General features: G+C 41.4%; 1 long non-coding RNA gene across 1 annotated transcript; it reads left to right on the forward strand.

Moving 5' to 3' along the window:
- Nucleotides 1-1,217: 1,217 nt before the first annotated feature.
- Nucleotides 1,218-5,567, forward strand: LOC145394933 (uncharacterized). Its single transcript, XR_013896519.1, has 2 exons — nt 1,218-1,310; nt 4,879-5,567. It is a non-coding gene; the product is annotated as an uncharacterized LOC145394933 (long non-coding RNA).
- Nucleotides 5,568-6,558: the final 991 nt, after the last annotated feature.

Genomic DNA, 6,558 nt, shown 5'->3' on the forward strand with positions numbered 1-6,558 from the left:
TGTAGGAGGGGGAAGGAGGGGTGGGGGGACATCAGGAGGAGAAAGGGGGAGAGAGGGGAAGGGAGTTTAGACACGGTTATGAGGAATGTCAGAGTACAGTATTACGCTCGTACGTCGTTTCATAACATTCCGTCAGCTTTTGCATTTTTTTTAAACTGATTAAGTACGGTATACATAATATTATACTCTAGCCAGCCTCTAGTACTATTTTTAAAAAACACGTCGTTAAAGTGTTTAAAAGGCTACGTGGCAACTAGTCCCCTTACACTGTTGCCAGACAAAAGGACTCACATCACACGAGTAGACTTGCAGCGAATTTATGCTGACGACTGTACGTATCATGCATACGATAATGCGATAATTTATGTATTTGTGCAATATTTCATTCAGATAATGCGATATTGTTTCCATAATTAATACTTTGGAGGACTTTCATTAAATAACTTACATACCTGTCTAACATTTCATAAACATATGACATAAGATCCTGGTCAGGGTAGCAAACGTGCCGCGTACTACAAACTCAAGTGTCGAGTTCCTGTCCTTGTGTATCGTTCTCTGTGTGAGTGTCATAGGTCTACCCCTGTTCAGTTCCCGTTGGCCTGCGGCTGACTCCATGAGTCATGTCTGTAAGGGCTGTTTTATCATGGCTGATTCAAGTGGGGGCTTATAACATTAGCTTTCAGTGACTTTTGGTCTTCATTACCTCACTGTGCACTCACCTTCACTCGTCATTTTCTGAAGTTTGTTTCCCTTTCGGAGATAAGGACTGTCTTGTTCTCTAGTCCACGTTATTTTTTTCTTTGTGTGGATATGCTTTCGAGTGTTTCGGCAGTCCCAATATATGCTATAATTTATTTATGTCATATATGTGAAAGAAAGGTAATTTGCATAAAATCAGTGCTTAAAACCAGTGCGCAACTATAGTTACTCAAGATGGGTTAGCCTCTGCCTTAAGTTGCAGGCTCAGTGTAGGTCATTAGCCTATACGATTTAGATATTAAGTAAAGTTACCCTTAAGTAGCCAATATGCATTATTTATGTGCGTATACGTAGTAGAAATGCGGCCAGATGGGATAAATTGTGGGGGAAAGGCTTTCGTTCAATGTGTGCGATAATTTTGATTAAAAAACGATAATTTTAACATGCCTTGTACGATAATATGGGCTTGGGAATCTGGTAACGCTGGCCAGTCCACTGTGGGAGCTCACTCAGCTCAGAGTGGACTCCGACACCGAGAAGGATGAACGTCATGGCTCCTTTTGGTCTGATCTACATTTTACTGGCTGTTCTTCCTGCTTTGAGTTCAGGTACGGCAATTTATGAAGATTTTTGAGAGTCGTGATGTTAAGTGACTTTTGAAATTTAGTGCAAACTGTTTAAATATTAGACTATAAATAACGGTCATTAGTGCAGAGATGTTTTATGCAAAAATATAATAATAATAATAATAATATATCGCTTATGAAGAGCTGTTACGAAGCCCACTATGCCACTAAGTATAATAATATACGACACGTTATTTATAATATTGCTTATTTTCATGCATTTACACAGACACACAATTTATTTCCTTTTCTTTTCTTGTCAGTGTCATTTTTCTTATATTTGATTGTTTCGCGGTATTTTTTCACTATTATTTCTGTTTTTATTAGTATTACTATTTTTATTTTTATTATTATTATTATTATTATTATTATTATTATAATGACAGGAGATCGAGCTGGGTGGATGAATTTTGTGAGGCGATATGCATGATCAGGGATTTTTGGCACCCCTTTTTAACATGGCAGCGTCTAGATTGACTCTGTCGGACACGATATGTGAATGTTTTTGGCGTATCCGATAGAGCCAGGATTCAGGGAGCTTGAATAGTGAGTGAATGGAAGCGTGACCCATTGGGTTGGGCAATTTTGGGCTGTCTGGACATTGCTACTCCTCACCCTGCCCTTGGGTGGGAAAGGAGGTTCCGGATGATGATGATGATGATGATTAGTATCATGATCATCATCATCATTACTATTATTATTATTATTATTACCACAATCAGTATCACTGTTATTATTCCCAGCATTATTCCAAATGGTTGGGCTATAGGAATCCCCCCTGTCCGTCCGTCTTTCCGTCCGGGCCTGTATCTCGTAAACTACCTGGTGGATTGGCATCCTATCAGACACAAAGATAGAGTATGTGTGGCAGTTGATGCCCGTTTAGGTAAAATTGCCATATTGTACTGCTCGAGCTATGACCATATAAGGAAAAATCTGTCTTGTTACCTCCGCCAAGGAGGTTATGTTTTACCCCGCGTTCTTTGGTTGGTTGGTTTGTCTGTTAGCAGGATTACTCAAAACTTATGAGCGGATTTTGATTAAATTTTGTGGAAGGGTGGGCCATGGGCAAGGAAGAATGATTAAATTTGCATTGGATCTGGACACGGAGTATCCCGCACAATATGTCCAAAAGTTCGCAATGAATTTCAATGAAACTTAATGGAAAGATGGACCATGGACCAAAAACGATTAAATATGGGAACGGATCCAGATTCTATATTCACTAACACGGATTCAGATCCTTTTTTAATGACAATGGTATTGGCGGAGGTATGTGCTCTGTGAGCGTTTTGTAGTGTTATACTTTGGAAACTCCTTGCTGGATTCTCTTCATATCTTACAGAGAGATAGAATATAAGTCCTGGCTTATACCGTTATACATGAAACTGCCACATTTTAAGTATCATCTAATATACTATCCAACTAGCCGTGTGTGTGTGTGTGTGTGTGTGTGTGTGTGTGTGTGTGTGCGCGTGCATGCGCATTTTGGGCAGCCGAAACTACACATTCAAATCGCACCAAAATTGGCACATAAATAGCAAAAAAATCATTGATGTGAAAAAACTTGGTCCCATCACGATTGAAAAACTTTTACTTTATTTAATTAGTGATCACATTTTGACCAAAAAACGCTGCTCCCGGATTTCCGGCATAGGATCTCCGTGGAATTTTTTGCCCAGAGGTAGAACTATAATAAACTGTAGCAGTAGCCGTGTGTCTGTGTGTGTCCTTCGGACTTGAGTTCGAAAAATTTGGGTTCCATTCCCGAAGCTGCAAATAACATGATCAGTTGGTCAGCTGCAAAAAATCCAAGTGACAACATTAGACTAGAACAGCATATAAATGCGAGAGCCCTCCACAGGAGCAAGTGCGAGGGGCCCGAAGGGCCCACGAGCACTTGTGTACTATACTATAGCACTAGCCGTGTGTGTGTGTGTGTGTGTGTGTGTGTGTGTGTATATATTTTGGACAGCCGAAACTACACATTGAAATAACACCAAAATTGGCTCACCAATCTCAAAAAATTCGCTGATGTGGAAAACCTTGGTCCCATCACGATTGAAAAACTTTGACTATATTTAATAAGCGATCACATTTTGACCAAAAAACGCTGCTCAAGGCGCCCTGCATAGGATCTTCATAGAATTTTTTGCCAGTAGGTACAACTAAAATAAACCACCAGCACGAGGCCCTCCGCAGGAGCAAGTGCGAGGGGCCCATCGGCCGAAGGGCCCACGACCACTTGTTTTACGAGCTATAAGCATACAAGGAAACTAATCTATTAATAGCTGTATCTTGGAAACTACTTCCTGGATCATCTTCACTTATCAAACAGGACGCGGTGTCAAGGCACAGCAAACTCGTCCCCGATGGTCATTTTAGTGCTGACGTATAAACACAACAGGATATCTAGTCTATGATGTCACATATCAAATTTGGAGTAAATCGGGTGAAAATTGACGGTTTTATGCCCATTTGAAATTTTAGGACCGACCCACCAGACATTGACCCTCCTACCGCTAACTGAGGGTTGACCCCCCCTGATGTAATGAGGCATGTTATAGGATCCAGATTTGAGTGATGCACCTTCAGGTTTTGGCTTCATGACGATATGACGAATTTGAAAGGAGTTATGAAATTTTTTTTTTTTTTTTTTTTTTTTTTTTACATTTTTGGGGGTCTACTGCCTGGTCCTTGGCCCAGTTTGGCCTATAATTTAATCAGGTGATCAGAAGGTCATAGCCCATCATCTCTGTAATTTTAGTCAAAATCGCACCAGCAGTTCTCGCGTAAAGTTGTTAACAGACAGACAGACAAACCGAATGAAAATAGCCTACCAGTCTCTGAACCCCTCCTGGGCAGGGACGCGTAAAGATAGTGTAAGAGTCCTAGTTTATGCCCCAATATATGAAACTGGCGTAACTGTTAGTGCATATCTATATATTCTGTACTGCATGGTGTACGTCTTTGGTAAGGGCTTGTTATTACTGCTGTTATCATTATTAATATTACTACTACTGCTATTATCATTATTATTATCACTCACTATTACTGCTCTGATTATTACTATTATCATTATTAATATAATTTTCACTCATTGCTACTATTATCACTACTACTGTACTGTTATCATTATCACTACTATTATTATCATCACTGCTACTATTACTATCACTACTACTGTTTTTTTTTTTTTTTTTTTTTACGTGTCCGACTCTAGGCAAAAGCTCAGGGCCTATTTCTTGGGGGCAGTGGCTTATCCCAAGGCCCAGTAGTCCTCCTACACCTCCACATGTCACCACTTCGGCGCCAACACCCACCGTCCATATTGAATACATGCTAGGGCTGTCTCATACAGGACTGGTGTACTGGTATTAGCGGGGGTATTTTTACGACATGTCGGCGGGTCATCTGGTAGATCAGGAAAGTCTGCTTTTTAGGAAATTCAAATCCTTAAACTGTTCCCTGCCCCAGCCGGGATTCGATCCTGGGTCCATTAGGATTATCATCATTACTACTATTATTACCCCTTCCTAACCCACACCAGGTAAAAGCTTGCCCGGGTGTAACGCCCGGCCCTGTTGCTACATGGTTCCAGATGTCGGGTGTTACTGTCCGACACGCTGCCTCATCAGGAAGATGTCCGGGGAGCCCACCACGACATCGAGAACGACCCGTAAGACTCGAGGTTACCCCAGCATCGGCAGTGTGAGTGGTGATGGAGGTCGTCGTTAGGCCCCCAGTGGTCGTCGCGCAGTATGGCAGTCGTTGGCAAGAACTCTGCTCCATTATCCACAACAACAAGAACGACAAGACCACCAACAACAACAAAACGAGAAAGACAATTATACAGAAACAGAACAAGAACAACAATACCTCCACTACAACTACAAAAACAACAAAGCAAAAAAACAAGAAACAAACAATAACAAGAAACCATCAGCGACAAACAATGACAACAATAATTCATCCACCTTAACATGGGTTTCGTCCTTATGCAGCTTATTTCACGTAGCTCGGTGGTAGATAAAGACAATGCTACGGATCTACATCCCTGCCATAGCACTTGTTCGTGACTAGCATTTTGAAGGGGTTATTGAAGTCTATATCTCCCCCCCCCATTCCAAAATTCTCTCCTGTGCTTAATAAAATCGCTTGGATGTGATATGGATTACATAAAAAAGACAAAAAAAAACTCTCTCTCTCTCTCTCTCTCTCTCTCTCTCTCTCTCTCTCTCTCTCTCTCTCACCAAACATATTATTGGAAAGTGAAGTACCATGTCAGATTATCAGAGCTCGGGAAAATATGTGATGTACAGTCGCCAAACGTTCCACCTGGGCCACCTAGCAGCGAGAGGTGGGTAACGGGTGCTGGCAACAGTGTATATGTTTGTTCGTGTGTACATGCCCGACGAAAGTTCGGATCATCAACTCTCTTCGTCCGTAGTGAACCTCCGTCAGAGTACAGAGTTCATCCCATAGATGGCTGGGTACGGAGTTGGCTGGGGAGAAAAATGTCTCAGGTGTAAAGCGACTCTCCCATCGGCTCAGCCAGTTGCATGAAACTGGTCGCATGGAAAACTGTTGTGTGCCACAGGTCGCGCTGACCAAGGCCAAATAAATATGACTACATTAATTCTATATATAATATTATGATATAAATATATACTATTATATATAATACAATAATATCTATCATACTATACTTATCTGGCCTTGGTCCGTGCAACCTGTGGCACGCAACAATTCCATGCAACCTGTTTCCTGCAATTGGTTGAGCCGGTGGGAGAGCTGCTTAAGGGGGCAGCTTGGCATACTGTAGGCCAGGGCAGGCACAGGACGGGGGGGGGGGGAGTTACGTTTTCCATACCGCCAGTGATAATAATTGCCGAACTAGTTTTTGAGATCCATTAGCATTCTACTAAATATTTGTATTCTTAACAATACTAAACATTTTATTTTCTATGTTGTTTTTACATTGTTGCCATAACATGTTAATGCACTATACTGTATACTGGAATCGCTCCAAACCATTCTCTGTCTCTCTCTGTCTCTGTCTCTGTCTGTCTGTCTGTCTGTCTGTCTCTCTGTCTGTCTGTCTGTCTCTCTCTCTCTCTCTCTCTCTCTCTCTCTCTCTCTCTCTCTCTCTCTCTCCTTATATCAGTACTTCCATTTCATAGGATTATCACTTGATACCATTATCAGTATATGTTGAAGAGGAATGCAT

This window comes from Coenobita brevimanus, chromosome 29 (assembly GCF_032717465.1).
Source record: "Coenobita brevimanus isolate Jiangsu-jjx chromosome 29, ASM3271746v2, whole genome shotgun sequence".
Lineage (NCBI taxonomy): Eukaryota > Metazoa > Arthropoda > Malacostraca > Decapoda > Coenobitidae > Coenobita > Coenobita brevimanus.